This window comes from Leptonychotes weddellii, chromosome 3 (assembly GCF_054177405.1).
Source record: "Leptonychotes weddellii isolate Sample4059 chromosome 3, ASM5417740v2, whole genome shotgun sequence".
Taxonomy (NCBI): domain Eukaryota; kingdom Metazoa; phylum Chordata; class Mammalia; order Carnivora; family Phocidae; genus Leptonychotes; species Leptonychotes weddellii.
This window is the reverse complement of record NC_138371.1, coordinates 73,135,417-73,151,512: the sequence shown is the minus strand read 5'-3', so window position 1 is coordinate 73,151,512 and position 16,096 is coordinate 73,135,417. Positions and strand designations below refer to the sequence as shown.

The 16,096-nt window shown below is 38.3% G+C and overlaps 1 protein-coding gene across 2 annotated transcripts in view; it reads left to right on the top strand.

Moving 5' to 3' along the window:
* LOC145720554 (uncharacterized) overlaps positions 1–16,096 on the top strand; it is a 342,661-nt gene that overhangs the window by 197,440 nt on the left and 129,125 nt on the right. The window contains exon 5 of one of the 2 annotated variants that reach the window (XM_081814462.1): positions 10,251–10,318. The gene's annotated coding sequence lies outside the window, so the exon portion shown is untranslated. Of the gene's footprint in view, positions 1–7,226; positions 7,297–10,250; positions 10,319–16,096 lie in introns of those variants that run through there. The other variant, XM_081814463.1, reaches the window with a different exon arrangement.

The window sequence follows — 16,096 nt, the reverse complement described above, 5'->3', positions numbered from 1 at the left end:
TTTCATTTCTGTTAGTTTGGATTTCTAGCATTTCCTTTTGATTCTTTCTTAGAGTTTTTATCTCTGCTTATATAACCCATCCTTTCTTGCATGTTGTACATTTTTCCCAGTATAACTCTTAGCATATTAATCAAAGTTGCTTTAAATTCTAGTCTAACATTCCCACATCTCTGCTATGTCTGTATCTGTTCTAATGCTTGCTCTGTCTCTTCAAACTGTGTTTTTGTCTTTTAGTATGCCTGTAATGGACCTTTATTTATTGTGAGGTTTTATGTTTACCTGGTTAGAAGTTAGGTGGTGATTATTGTTTGCTGTAGCTATCAGTAGCAGAGGCTAAAATTTCCTCCTTGGTGTCCTTGTTTTTGTCTCCCCTTTTGTCTTTGGGTTTCCCTAGAAACTTCCTAAATGAGGTCTGAGGCATGCAGTTCTTTCCATAGTATCCACTTATATTACACAGGAGCCCTCTTGATGTTGTGGTAAGGTGTGGCAGGAGGAAAGCATTCTATAGTTCTATACTTTGGTTTCAATTATTTAATGAGCCTGTGCTGTCCCCTTGGGCTGTGATCTTCACAACTGCTTCTCAGTCTTTCACCCTGATAGTTAACTGACATGGGAAAGCTAGAGGAGGTTGTAGTTGGGTATTTTCCTTCTCCCAGATCAGTTAGGTTCTGGTAAAGCTCAAGTCGATTAGGCTCTGGTAAAATAGTTCCTCTTGAGGGCCCGCTTTGGAAAGCACCAGGGAATTTTTCTCTGATCTTCAATGTAAGAAGCTCACTAAAGTGCAGGAGTTTGGGCACCTGGGTGGCTCAGTTGGTTAAGCGACTGCCTTCAGCTCAGGTCATGATCCTGGAGTCCCGGGATCGAGTCCCGCATTGGGCTCCCTGCTCAGCAGGGAGTCTGCTTCTCCCTCTGACCCTCCCCCCTCTCATGCTCTCTCTATCTCATTGTCTCTCTCAAATAAATAAATAAAATCTTTAAAAAAAAAATTAAAAAAAAAAAGTGCAGGAATTTTCCTAAGACTGGGCTCCTTGGATTTTTTACTTCTCAAACTTGTCCATATTCATGCTCCAGCAATTCCATCAGTTACCGTTTAGGTCTTCCTACCTTGATACTGGTTCAGATGGAGGTTTCTACTTAGGGTTTCCTCTCCAGTAAGTTGCAATTCTCAATATACACCTCTCTGTCTTTTCAATTTTGGGGACCGTTCTTTGCCCTGTGACCTCAATGCTCTGTTGAATCTAAGAAAGTATCGATTTTTAGTTTGTTCAGCTTTTTTCTTGTTGTATGGACAGAAGTAGTAACTTCTAAGATTTTTACATGCCAGACTAGAAACTAGAAGTTGCCACTATTTCAACATGAGACTTAAAGTTTTGCCACAGCAGGAGGAAACACTTTAGAGAATTGCACGGTGGCCCCTAAATTCTCCAGCCTGACAGTGATGTGTCATTTCTATTGATATTTTATTGGCCAAAGTAAATCACATGGTCACACCTAAGTTTTAAAATGTGAGGAAATGTAACCCTCTAGTGTTCCTAGAAGATGAGCATTAGGAGTACTGGAGAACACTATTAATGGTGACCAGAGCTTTCTATATAAGATAGTATTTCCAACTCCATTTACCACTTTGCTCTCTTACCACATCATTATCATCTTTCTAGCACTTTATAGTACTATATTATAGCATCCATAAGATATTATAAAAAAAACTATCATGGTAAATACTCTGTTTATTATTTGTCTCTCCTTTCCTACCTCCACCAATGTGAGGATCATGGGAACAGGAACTTTGTCTATTCTAGTCACTTTTTATCCCCAGAACCCAGAATGTCCAGTGTTCAATGTATATTTGGCAAGTGAGTTAATGAATATATTTTGTTTTAACCTTGGGAGCCCAGAAAAATGAACCCTTGTTGAACCCTTTACATCAGCCAAATCTGGCTCAGAAGCTATCTTTCCGATAGGAATGAAGCTGCATAGCCTTGTGCAGAGCCCTTGTCAGGCTAGTTGGGCATATCCTTTGCTATTAGACAGCAAGGAAAGAATGAAAAAGCATCAGAAGTTCCCTGGAACATGGTGCTGTTTGAAGGCAAGGGTATACACAACCTGAGGAAAAATGAGTTTGAAAATGAGCTTAGACTTAAACAATGCAGGCAAAAAGTGTCAATAACTTGAAAAATAGGTAAATTCTCAGTTTAACAATCTTCTCATCTCAGGTTTATGTTTATAATCAGGGATATGCAGTTTTCATTCCTCACTGGAAAGCAAAAAGCTAAATCACCTCTTGAATATGAAATTTAGATACAATGCTTGGAACATTCTCCTCAAAGAGCAGACCTGTCAGATCCTGTGCTGGTTGATATGTGGGCTTCCTGCTGGTTCAGGCACATTTATGCTTATTGTTCACTCTGAGCTTAATGAGTGCATTCAGGCATGTAATGAAGAACAACACCATCACACAAACAATTCATTGAAGTCCAAAGATACGGTGATTTTATCAATTATATTATTCAGTAGAGTAAATTTACAATTTATTAAAAAATACATAGATTGAGTGGCATCTGGAGCACTGTTGTGTTGACACTCAGGGTTTTTGCAGCCATGCTACAAAACAAAATCTCAAATTGATGGCATTTGATACAGTGTAAAGCTTTTGTCTTTCTACTTGCTAGAGGAAATAGATGAGAGCAATGCAGTTGTGGATCACAGGCCCTCTGGTGTGAAATTCATCCTAACTAAGCTGAAAACACTTAATGGCCAAAGTCACAGATTCCCATAGCAAATAATTTTCATTTTCACCTCCACTAGCTTTGGCTAATGGGATAAACACAAGGCTAGAAGGCAAGTGAACCCCACTAGTTATCCAAGAGTTACTTGATGTAAGCAAATTACTTGCCTTTTTTCTCTTTTCTTCTTTTTAAAAATAAAGTGTTTTATAGAGTTTTCAGAGCATGTTTATATATATCTTATTTAATCTTACAACAGCTCAGTGAGATTAGCTGGTCAAAGGTTCTCACTTGCATTTCTATGTAAGGGACACTCAGAGAGTTGAATGGGAAAGAGGTCAGAGATTTTGACTCTAAAAACCCAATGCTTTTTTTTTTTTTTTCATTATACAACAATGATGCTCTGGACCTCAGTTTCCTCATTTCAAACCAAGGATAAATATAGTTTGTTAACTTAAGTTGTGAGGATGGCAAAAGATAGTTGAATTTTAAATGTTGTGATTAGGCAAAGCCTTATGCAGTTGAAAAATTATCATCTTGCTTATGTTAAGTCCAAGGGCTCTTCCTTAGACCATAAAGCCTTCTTCTCCACATTCTTCAAAAAAATAAAATGTCCAGCACTGATACATGTGTATAGACCCCTGGAATTTTCCATTGAAAACATCTAGGAATGAGCTGTCTTAAAGGAAGAGTGGAAAGTCATTTAAAAGCAGCCAAATAGCAACTCAGATTTGGCCCTCTGTAGGGAGAGTTATCAAATTAAAATTTTTATGATAACTTGTTGATTTGCTTCAGTGCTGTTCTGTTTATTTTCTAGCTCATCAATAAGATGATCCTCTTACTTTTGACTAGGCATTGCTACATGGAGCCATGATTTTCAAGGACAGCAATACAAAAATAAATAACTATTTTATATTCCAAAATACATTATGACTGATTCTTTTCTCAGAGCAGGGGTTGGAAAACTTTTTCTGTAAAGGACCAGCATTTGTAGAACATAGAGTTTCTGTCACAAATACCCAACTTTACTGTTGTAGAGTACAAAAATAGCCATAAACAGTATTTAAGTGGATGAGCATGTTCCAATAAAGCTTATTTATGGACATTGAAATGTGAGTTTCATATCATTTTCTCATGTTATGAAATATTATTCTTTTGATTTTTTTCCAACCATTCAAAAATGGGAAAAACCATTCTTAGCTCATAAGCCATACAGAAACAGGTGATTTAATCCATGGGCCATGTTGATTGAAATCTGACCTAAAGCACAGGACAAACATCCACTTCTACTGTAGACCTAGTCTATACAAATGATTCTTTGAGTTGGAAAAGCATTTCTAGAGAGTCTGTTCTCACAATGCAAACTTCCAGCACTGTCAGCAAAGGCGATATCTAACAGCAGGGTTCTAGAAGTTAGGTAGTCATCTCTGTATAGGAAAGGTAAAAATACTTCCTCATCAAAGAAGGGAAATTAATTAGCACCATTTGGTATATAGCTTACAAAATCTTGGGGCAAAGGCAATCTCACAGGGCTAAGTACTCCAGCACTCTCAATTTGGTGCTCAATAAATATCCTTTGAGTTCACTGAAATTCCCACACAAAGTTCCTAAGTTCTTTCTTACTATGTAGAATGAAATGAACATGGACTATAATTGTCTGTTTAGAAGACAACAGGTTAATGAAATTAACCTTTTAGTAGCACTCTTTACTGCTATTTGATGAGGGGTGATTATGAAAGACTTAAATGACAGTGAGATTTTACAAAAGTGCTAGGCAGTAGGGCAAGGTGTGCACAATATCTAAATGATTAGCCATTATGAGTTTGATAATACCTGTGACTAAGCTAATCTGTGGCTATAAATTGGATATCTCTGGAACCTGGTAAATTCTTCCAGCTCTCCCGTGTGTAATTTAATCATAATGAAGCAGCTAATTACTGGTGCGACCTATTATCTTGGAAGTTCACGCATATTCTAAACTCCTTTGCCTCATAGTCAATGCCAAGATATGTTAGTACCTAACCTTTAGTTGGTTAAGAGCAAGACTGTGGATTCAGACAGCTGAGGTTCAAATTCCGCTCTGACATTTACTCGGTATGAAACTTGGGATACATTACATAGTCTCTCTTTGCTCTTGGTTTATTCATTTGTAAATAATAATGATAATAATAGTATTCAGGCTGGTTGGGCTAGATTGCGCACAAGCTAAATGAATCAAGGCATGTAAGGTTCTCAGAACAATTGCTGGAATTAAGACTTCAGTAAATGCCAGCTAAAAATACACCTTTGGGTCCTAGTCTGATGCTATAAGCTGATGACTTCTCTAGTCCCTATCCCCGCATTAAACTCCACGTAAGTTTTTCACTTGAAATACCTATGCATCTCTGCTTTGAAATAGAGTATTCATCTCAAAATTATCATGCCCATAAAACACACTTGACTTCTTTCCCACCCCAAATCTGTTTTCCCCAAATTGAAAGAACTTTATTTTCCAGCTTTTCAGACTAAAAAACAAATACAGTCTTGAGGTCATCTTTGACTTCTTTCCTTTTCTTACATTCCACATCCTATCCAATAGTATATTTTGTGAGTTCTGACAAAATATATCTAAATCCAACTAACCCACCACCTTACCTATTATCCTAGTCCATGTCACAATTACCTTTCGCTTAGGCTGTGCTCGCAATAGCCTCCTAACTAGTCTCTGTTTCCGTCCATGATCCCCTGCTGCCTGTTCTCCGTGCACCAAGCACCATCTGCACCATGCTGTATCCACAGCGTCTACACAGTTCCTGGCACATGGTCAGTATTCAATAAATGAACTAAATGAATGTTTGATTAAAATATTTTAAAGCTACTTGGCTTATAACCTTATGATAGACACCAAAAGGATTTAGTTGAAAGTGATGCAAAATTCTAAATAGTCTCTTCTTTTTAAAATTGTCTTAATAAATAATTCCTTTAGAAATGAGTATAGGATGATAAGGTAGGACTGCATAATTTTTAAGTATCCATCAGACTACAATTTTGTGAACCTATAACTTGCTAAAAGCCATAAGACCAAGAATAAGGCAGACAAATCAACCTAGATGAACCCTTTGTAATATTCTAGAAAAGTGTACCAGGTTTAGAAAGTAGTTTTGTGAGCCCTGAATTTGTACCAGAAAGGTTGATTTGTGAGTCCTACATTTGTACCAGATATGTATATTTTATATTCACACCCAATTAGTCAGGACCTACTATTGTATGAAAAAGAAAATAAATTACCCTGTTAAATTAGATCTTTAACTAGGAAGTAAAAGTAGAAAAATACTTTGTGTCAAATTATGAATCTCTAAATACCATGCTTCTTTGGCAGTACTGTTCATTTATGAAACTTTTACTTAAGGATCTTAAAACAAATTAAAACGTCTGGTATAATTTCTTCAAACTGCAAAGTTGTTGTTTAAGGTTATGTTTAACTATTGGGAGACTAAGGTCCAGGATGCTTTTAACATTAATGTCTGGTTTCTCTGACTTCTCTGGAGTGATTATGTCCAGACCAAGAGATGCTACAAAGGGCAGTTGCCAGCAGCAACAGCCTCATCCTTTTGGTAGAGAACAAGGGGCTTGGTGGGCCATCGCCTGCTGCTGAAGGCTGGGAGGTCTGTTCTCTTCCTAGGCCACTTCCCGTCTATAACACCTCTCCTATCTATCCCCATTTTTTTCTTGAATAAATGAGAGATGTACATGATTTCTGTGTCTGGAAAATTCAGAGAATCTTTTCTCTTGATTATTAGCAAGAAGACACTTGCAAAGATAAAGAAAGAAGAAAAAGAAAGGGAGAAAGATAGAGGTAACCAGAAGAGAAAAGGGAAAAAGGAAAGGAGATAGGAAAGAAAATGAGGAAAGAATTCATTAACGCTTAATTTTTGAATGATGTTGAAGAAAGAAACTAGTTGTGTGTGTGTGTGTGTGTGTGAGCGCACGCACGTGTACTACCTCTGTGTGCTGAGAAGCCTTGAAGCAAAGCTGCACCTAAGCAAAGAGCACACCAGGAGCCAGGATCAGGGCTTCTTGGAGAAATGGCTGATTCTAGAACTGGAACAGGAAAGAACAAGATAGACCTGGAGCATCTTATTGTAGCAGAACATAAAGTGTCCAAAGAGTGACAGAGGCATGTCAAAGTGACATGGGAGCAGCCTGAATGGGCTTCTGCTGGGCAGATTTAGGAATAATTTGAGCATCAAAATGTAATAAAAACAATAACAATAGTAATAATTGCAACCTATTATGTAAGGTAAGAATTCATGAGTCTATTCTTATTTAAATTTTAAAAACCAGACAAATGGAGAGAGAAGAGAAAGCCACTCTTCTTTACAGCAGAATTATAATCAAAAAATGTAGAAGGGATGATAGACTTAGAAAATCATCAATGTATGCTAAACCTGGTGAGTAAAATTTTGAAGAACCCGGATATTCACATAGACAAGTATCTCTAAACAAATTCTGTATTAATTACAGAGAGACAAATAGCTACTTTTCACTGGAGAAACCTGGTGGATACCAAAGTAAACATCATCAACACTGGAACCACTGGTATCAAATACCTCCAGATATGGTGCAGAGAAAGATGAGCCATCACTTCCATGCCAGAACAAATAACTTGAATTTAACCATGAGAAAACATCAGACATTCTATGAAGTAATTGGTCTGTACTCTTCAAAAATGTCAAGGTCATGAAAGTCAAAGAGTCAGAGGAAAGATTCCAGGTAAAGATTAAAGCAACATGACAGCTAAATATAATGTATGATCCTAGGTTGGATCCTGAACTGAGGAAAATGAAATAGCCATGTAAGACATTATTGGAACAATTGACAAATTTTGAATATAGACCAGGGATTAGTATCTTAGTCTGCTTGGGCTGTCATAACAAAATACCATAGACTGGTAGCTTAAACAACAGAAATTTATTTTCCCACAATTCTAGAACCTGGGAGTCCAAGATTAGGGTGCCATCATGGTCAGTTTCTGGCAAGAACTCTCCATTTCTGTCATAGACAGCTACATTCTCACTATGTGCTCACATAATCTCATTTGTGCACAACATAGGGGAGGAAGGTAGAGAAAAGTCTTGCTGGTGTCTCTTCTTAAAGGCCACTAGTCCCGTCAGGCTAGGACCCCACTCTCATGACCTTATCTGTCCCTAATTACCTCCCAAGGGCCCCATCTCCAAATATGTTCACATTGGGGAGTTAGGGCTTCAACATATAAATTTGGGAAAGGGAGACACAAACATTCAGTTCACAACATTCTGGTATCAATGTTAAGTTTTCTGACTGTGGGAACTATGCAGGGGTTATGTGAGAGAATGTTCTTGCTCTTGGGCAGCATACCCTAAAATTTTTAGGGGTAAAAGAACACATGGTCTCCAAATTATTGTCAAATGGTTTCAGAAAAAAAATGTATATATAGATATACAAATAGACCTACAGAATAAATCAAATGGGGAAAAACAGAAACAATTGTAGAATCTGGGTAATAGGTATAATGGGAGTTCCTTGTACATCAAACTAAAAAAAGTTTATGCAAAAGAATCCTTGGAGTTACAAGGTAGACCCTTTTTATCCTTTGCCAATCAACCTATTCTCTTCATCCGGGATTAGTAAGCTTCCTCTATTAATTTATTCTTTCCTGAAGAGTTGATTAGTCCTCTTTCAGAGAAGAAATAAAAATCTGAGAGTCATCAGGTAAACACGGCAAAAAAATTCTCAGCATTCATGACATCAGGTTAAAATCAATAATGTGGCATTTCCCTAAAGTGCAATTTAATAGGAAAATACAAAGTCCCACATTTGAATTTTAAAAATTAATTGTTTGAGGGCACCTGGGTGGCTCAGTTGGTTAAGCAGCTGCCTTCAGCTCAGGTCATGTTCTCAGGGTCCTGGAATCGAGCCCCACGTCGGGCTCCCTGCTCAGTGGGGAGTCTGCCTCTCCCTCTACCTGCTGCTCCCCCTACTTGTTCTCTCCCCTCTCCCCGTGTTAAATAAATACAATAAAATCTTTTTAAAAATTAGCTGTTTGGAACAAAATTAAAGAAACTTAATTTAACAATCTCTTACATGAGTAATAATGAGCAAGTAAAATATAAACTTAAAATACAACTAAGAAAAAAATAAAATTTTTAGTTTCTCTCTTAAAGTTATCAGTAAGTCACCAATTTTTCCTTATGGAAACTGTTTAGCTTTAATTTCATGTGGTTATTAACTTATAATCTATTCCTTATTGAAAACATAATTTTCAATGAGGCACTTTTATTCAAAGTTACTAACATTTTTTTCTCTTTCTGCAGAAAGCAAAAGTTTACAAAAATAGGAACTGACATTGATCTTTTTAAAAATCATAACTTCCTTTTTTATCATATAGAGTTTATTTTCTCTGCCTTTCCAAAATCCATGAACTTGAAATAACAAGAATATATCCATTCTCATTTTCCATTTAAGAGAAATGTGTCACATCTTAAAATTTGCAATATATAAAATAAAAAATATTTATATGAGTTACAGATACCACTTTTATGCCCACATATGGTAGACTACTTGAAAAGTTGTTTTTTTTTTTTTAAGATTTTACTTATTCATTTGAGACACAGAGGTACAGAGAGAGAGAAAGCATGAGGAGGGGGAGAGGCAGAGGGAGAAGCAGGCTCCCTGCTGAGCCAGGAGCCCAATGTGGGACTTGATCCGAGGACCCTGGGATCATAACCTGAGCCAAAGGCAGACGCTTAACCATCTGGGCCACCCAGGTGCCCCACTACTTGAAAAGTTTTATTCCTACCTGGGAGAAGGTAGGAGCTATGTTTCTGGATTTTTGCCCTTTGGTCAATAATTTCCAAGTAGCATTCTCCCATATATTCTTCTGAGGCCTTGAATGCTGTGTACTCGATGCAAGGTTAGCAATTTGAGCAGGTTTGGTAAATAGCAATCTACTTCGTGAACCGAGTGGTAAAAATCATCACAGTTACTCCAGATATGGGCCTGTAATTACCCTGCTCTCCCTATCACCTTAAAGAGTAGAGAACTATATTCCATGGGGTTGAGACCTTGGAGACCTTGGAGGAGAGGCAGTGAAGATTAGAAGCAGGATTCTCTCCAGGAATGGCATGATGGTAGATCTGACAATGGTGTGAATTGTGTGGACAACAGGAGGGCAGTAGGTGCCTCCAGTGCGTCCAGGCCATCAAGGGGGAACCCAACGAAGAGAGTGCTGTATATGTAACTTGTGGAAGGGTTTATAGAACAAAGAGAAGCCCCGCATCCAGCTCCCTTTGTGCTGTAAGGAATCATAGGGTCAGGTGCTACCACTGAGGTGTTGACCCCTCATCACTGTAAATTTATTGCCCATTTTGCCTGATTCTTTACTAAAACACCATGTGTCTCACAGAAGTAATACTTTATCTTTCAAATGCCTGTCATGGCAACTTTGTTCCTCTCCCAAAGCTTTCTCTCACACTATAAACCATTCTGCTTCACTTTTTTTTTTTGCAGGGTCCCCTTCCCTGGACCTGTGCTGAGGCTCCGTGTGAATCTCCAAGATCTCCCCACTGTCATGCAAGGTTTGTCGTGCACGCACAGGAGCCCACCTTACTGCTCCGCCTTCCTTTCTCCTCACCCAGAGTAGACTGCAGTTTATCAGTGTGCCCGCTTGTTCTCAAGCCTGCTGTAGTCCTTCTAGCACATAGATTAATTTTTCTTCAGAGAGCCAAGAAGGGACATAAGCATTTTCCTACTTGAAAATCTGCCAGAAATTTCAAAACAGTCTAAAAGTGTTAAAGGGTATATGCAGCAAGCTTCTAACTTCTTCCTTTTGCAGAAGCTTACACTTCAGCTCAGGGGCATTTTCTCACCACTTCACATCCTGCCCACATCCCTATGTGCACACTCTTAGGCATTATTACATCCATGCACTTCTTCCTGACTGGGGACTTAAGTCCTTCTTACATAGGGTCGTGGGTAGAAAGGTTTTTTCAAGAGCATTGTATGGAAGCTGGGAGAGGACAGTTATAAAGGGAGGGTGACATTCTGTTACACTTGTGATTTTGTGGTCACAAGGGATCGAGACCAGATAGAAATGTAAAGAAATAAACAAGTCCATGTTAACACAGCTGTGTACAAGGGTATTCCAGAAAGACCTGAGGTGATCCAGGAAAAAGTTTGGGATGTTTTCTTTTCTTCTTCCACTGACAACAAAATCTACTGTTCTCTTTTGAAATTTTTGGGAAAGAGATGGCAGGTGAGGAGGTTAGAGCTAGATGTGTATACTGCAACTGTTAACCCAAAAGCACAATTGATTTGTCACTATTGGTCTAAAAATAAAATGGGAAAGATCCAAGTGAAGCTGAATATAGGATACAATCTAGTTTCCCTCTTTTATTACCATCTTTGGCTACCGGTGATCATTTTGCTTTTTCCTTAGGGAGTAGGAAAGACAGAGGAGGGACAAGATTCACTATAACATTTAAACAACAGTGCTATGGTGCTTGTGATAGCCATCTCAGTGTGATGTCATAAGTAGCCGGTGTTGCCTTGGCAACACTACAATGGTAAACAAAGGTGTTTTCTGGATGGCTAGAGGAAATGTGTCTTTTATACTGTCTCACACCCTCCTGACCCCAACTCCCTACCTTGGGTAGAAAAGATTTTCTTTCCTTTTGCTATAAATCTTCCACCTTGGGATAGACTAAGTGATGTGAGACACTATTTTCTTCCTTTGTTTATTTTTATATTCCACAATTTTACAATGCTGGAAATTTTGTTGAAACAACCACTCAATTTAGAGAATATGATATTGCATATTGAATTCTAAAATCCCCTGTTGTGTGGCATTGCTAAGAATGCATGGGGGGACATTCCATTATGTGAAATCTCAGGGTTATGACAAGTTTGACAAGATGAGCGTGAATGACTTTACCTCATCTGGCCACACAGCCAAGTCTACTATCGAGGTTCTTGAAAACAGATAAGGCAGATGAGGAATGGCTCTCATGAGACAAATGCAGAGCTGTTGTAACTGGCCTAGAAAAAATAAATCTAGGGCATTTTAAAGCATCGTTTAACGAATAAAATAATGTGATGTGAAGAATGATAGAGGACAGGCAACCATGTGGGTTTGTACTCTATAGGCTTCACAATAAAGATTACAAATAATTATTGTTTTGTAAAAGCAAATATACATTTTAAAATTCAACTGGGAAAGGGGGATGGAAGGGAATAAAGTGTGCCAAAAAAAGCATTCATTAAAGTGTTTATTGGTGAACTGTGGCTGTTTTTCATGAGCCACTGATACCTACTCTGCTATATAGAAAGACAAAGACAATCCTCAAAGGTAATGTCCCTTGAGATCTTTGCAATATTTCTCAGTTAAGAAGGGCTATCTCCCATGAAGGGAAGGGTTTAATTTTTTTTATATCAGGTTAAAAAACAAGATATAATGCATGTCCTTATCAGACACATTAGTATGGATAGCTTTCTTATTTCCTATTTTCTAGGGAAAATTAGATGTTTGGTGGGTTGTGGGAACAGAGGGGGCATACTTTGGGGTAGAGATTGGGAAACAATGGTTGGGACCTAGAGTTTGGGTGAAGATGAGCCTGAGTGATCTTCATCTAACAAACCTGGGTCAAAGTCTATGATCTGGAGGGAAACCATCCAAGGGGGAAGGAACTGGGGACCAGCATTGTTACAAAAGCACTTCTGTTCAGGATAAAGCAAATTTCTCTGCTTGCTGAGCCATAGCCTAAAAAAGTAAAGTTTAGTATTTACAATCTCTGTTTCTCAAACTACTCAGAGCAAGTTTCAGGACTATAAAGAGAGGAAGAGAAAAGGAGATTAGCTTGGCATTTGAAAACACATGACCCTCACTGACTATCTATCTATGGCAACTAAGAGGTTGCAGGAAAAATAATACAGTGATGGGTAGGTAGCAGAGGGAAAGGGAAGAGGTCCATGAAGATGAGAAGAGAGAGGGAAAAGAGAGGCAAGAAACAAAAGTGGTTTCGAAATTTGATTTTTCCTTTATCCTGTCTCCACCTACCACTTCATGATTGCTATAGGTATATAGAGTACCTTAATTTGCGAGCATCTGTTCATCCGATTTGAATTCCATATTCTCTAGGGGAAATTCTGTGATGCAATTGAACATAAAATGTTCGCAGAGCTATTAGTCACAGCAGAGGAGGGAAGGGGGTCTCTTACCTGAAGTGCTGCTTTGAAAATGTCGTCTGATACTCCTGGCTTTCCTAATTAAGTGCTATCAACCCTGCAGATGGTAAAATGATGTATATATTTTGCTGAATTCCCTCAGCAAGGAAGCTGTCAGTGGGGGGAGTGCAATAAGAATAATATTCTTTGAAAAAAGAGAAGGTCCCACTGGAATCTGTAAACTTAAACCAAAGTAAATAACACCTGAAAACTATTTTACAAGAGTATATGAATCTTTGACTTTATGCTAAAAGATTGAGAATCATAAAAAAGAAGCATGTTTTTAAGGAGAGTTAAAAGGAGAAAAAGCTTTTAGTCTGACTTTGAAGTCCTACTCTTCTCCATCATCAGTAATTTAGCAAAAGCCAGACAAGTACATAATTCCTAAAGATTTTCAGGGAAAAAATTTCAAAATCATACTATAATTTTGATAAAATTTATCATCCAGAATGGGACATTTTCAAAACTCTAAGGAGACATCTTTATTAAAGATTTTATTTATTTTATTTAGGGAGAGAGACAGAGAGACAGAGAGACAGAGAAAGAGAGGTTGGGGGAGGGGCAGAGAGAAGTGGGGAGGGAGACATTCTCAAGCAGACTCCCCGCTGAGCACGGAGTCTGATTTGGGACTCGATCCCATGACCCTGAGATCATGGTCTGAGGCAAAAACAAGAGTTGGATGCTTAATCAACTGAGCCACCCAAGCGCCCCTCTCAGGAGTCATTTTAAAAAATAATTATCTTAAGACAACCTGCATAAGCCAGGAGTGTCCTAGGCAAACCAGACAACGAGTAGTACTGGCCAACCTTCCTTACCTCTATCTTATACAAGTACACAGTTGGTCTTGGAACCACTGCTGCAGATCTTCCTACAGACTGGAGGAGAAGCCACTGTGACATTACTCATTGTGTCCCCACATTGTCAGGTCAGAAAGCTGAGGCCCAAAAAAGTTAAGTGCCTCTCCCATGGTCTTATAGCAATCTGTGCACCATTCTCTCTTGACTCTTAGAGGTAGCCTTCCTGTCATTCCTAGATTGCAGGAATGTTCCTTATTGACTCCCTGAAACTAATTAACAACCATAACTGTAACACCCCAGGGACAGTTTCAACAGTGTGCTTTCTTTTCCTCAGCACTGGGAACTTATGAATTATACTAATTTTTCTAGGCCTCAATGCATGATTGTCTGAGTGCTGTCATATTCATAGTGATGTTCAATTATGAAGTTACAATATTTATTTCTTGATAATAGGCAATAAACTAAATATACCTTTGAATATACTCGTGAAGATGAAGTCTTTGAACAAGCCCAAGTTAAAGGATTGTGATTGTCAGCTCATCATTGTTTCTGGATGGTGTGTTCTTTTTCTACTTCCTCTTCTTCTTGAATGGAATTTAATTTTGTTCATGTGGAGAGAGAAAAAGGAATGTCTAACATTTAAGTCTCTTTGCACTGCTAAACTTTCTCCTCTTAGAAGCAAATACTAGGAATGAACTCTACAGAGCAAAAGCGAAGTAGCAGTAGGAACATGAGGGGCAATGCTTAAGCTGAGTCTTGAGAGAGAGATTTATATCAACAAGGGCTTTAGGATGCTGTATATACAGACCAAAGCACTCAGGAGAATATTGAAAATCAGGAGTTTTTGCAGGGTGGGTGGAGTATTTTTGGGAAATGGCACTGAAGAACCCTGCGTAATGTGCTAAGCAGCTTAATTTTATTCTGTGTCCAGTGGGGAATGATTGAAGGATTGTATGTAGGAGAGACATTTATGGTATGCACCTTTTAAGAAGAAACTCAGGTGGCTTTGAAAAAGCTAGATTGTAGGGGAATGCAACACAATGCAACATAGTGCTCGATGAGCAGCTAGGAGACTCTGGCAAAAGCTCCAATAAGAGAGGGCAAATCTGAGCTAAGGACCTGCCTGAGAAGATTGATAAAAATGGATGGTTCAGCAAAAGATTCATGTATTAAACTGATAGGACTAGGTTTTCAAAACATAAAAATATGTAATGAAAAGATAGTGAACTATATTATGAAAAATGGAAGAGGAGAGGATGACTAACAGATTTCTAGCTATAGAAACAAGACAGTTGGTGGCGTCCTAAACTGAGGTTATTACTGGAGAAAGAGGGAGTATTAGTTGGGCTTCAGTAGAATAATGAGTTACATCTCGATATATTACTTTTATGTTTTCATGGAACATCAGACTCAGATGTCCAGAAACAATAAGTATCATCAATCTAACTCTCTTTTCTTTATGGGGATGCTAAGATTCAGAGTAATGAAGTAAGTTTAGGAAGATCACCCTTACAGAGGTGGAATTAAAACAAGCCCCTGAGATTCAGTCAAGTTTTGCTGTGTCTCTTTCTGTGAAACAGATTCTCCATGTTGTGCCATTATTTATTTGGTTGGTTAAAAGGAAAGTTGGTTGAGTTAATTAACATTTTCATTTCTGTAAAGACTGCCTGAGTATTGCCTTCTTCCTAAGTTACTGCCTTGCACCCTAGGTTTGTTTTGGCATTAATTGTCTGCATTAAGAAATTGCATAAATCCTTCTTGTGAAGCAAAGTTCTGTAAGGAAGATGACACATATCTGTGATGTCAGGGGTTCCTGAGAGGGTTTTCTAAAAGTTTTTGCTGAAGGCAATAATATTCAGTCTGGGTGTCCCCATTTCCTCTTTTTGTTTTATTCTGTGCAGCTGTGTTGGAAGCAAGCAGAGGAAGTAACCAAAAGTGGATCTGGATTAGGATGATTCTCAAACTTCCCTTTCTAGCATCTGTCTTGCTATGGGGCAATTCAAACAGGAGGCGACCTCACAGACAGGCCTTTGTCAGAGCTAACAGCATGTTTTCCTTCTGAGAAATGCCCTTTTGCCTAATGTTGGTTTTGAAAACTATTGGTCATCAAAAATGGAAGTTTTTGACCCTCACTGGGGACCCCAGGGAGTGGTAATATCCCTGCTTCCTCAAAGTGAAGGCAGATGTTTGCAGGAGGGGATTGATACTGAGAGAAAGTTTTTTAGGCTCACATAAAAATATCATTAATAAAAGATTAGTATTTTTTAAAAGAAACAAAAAACTTATGGCTTGTTTTTCAGGCTTCAGTGAAAGTTGTCTACAGGACTCCACAGGATA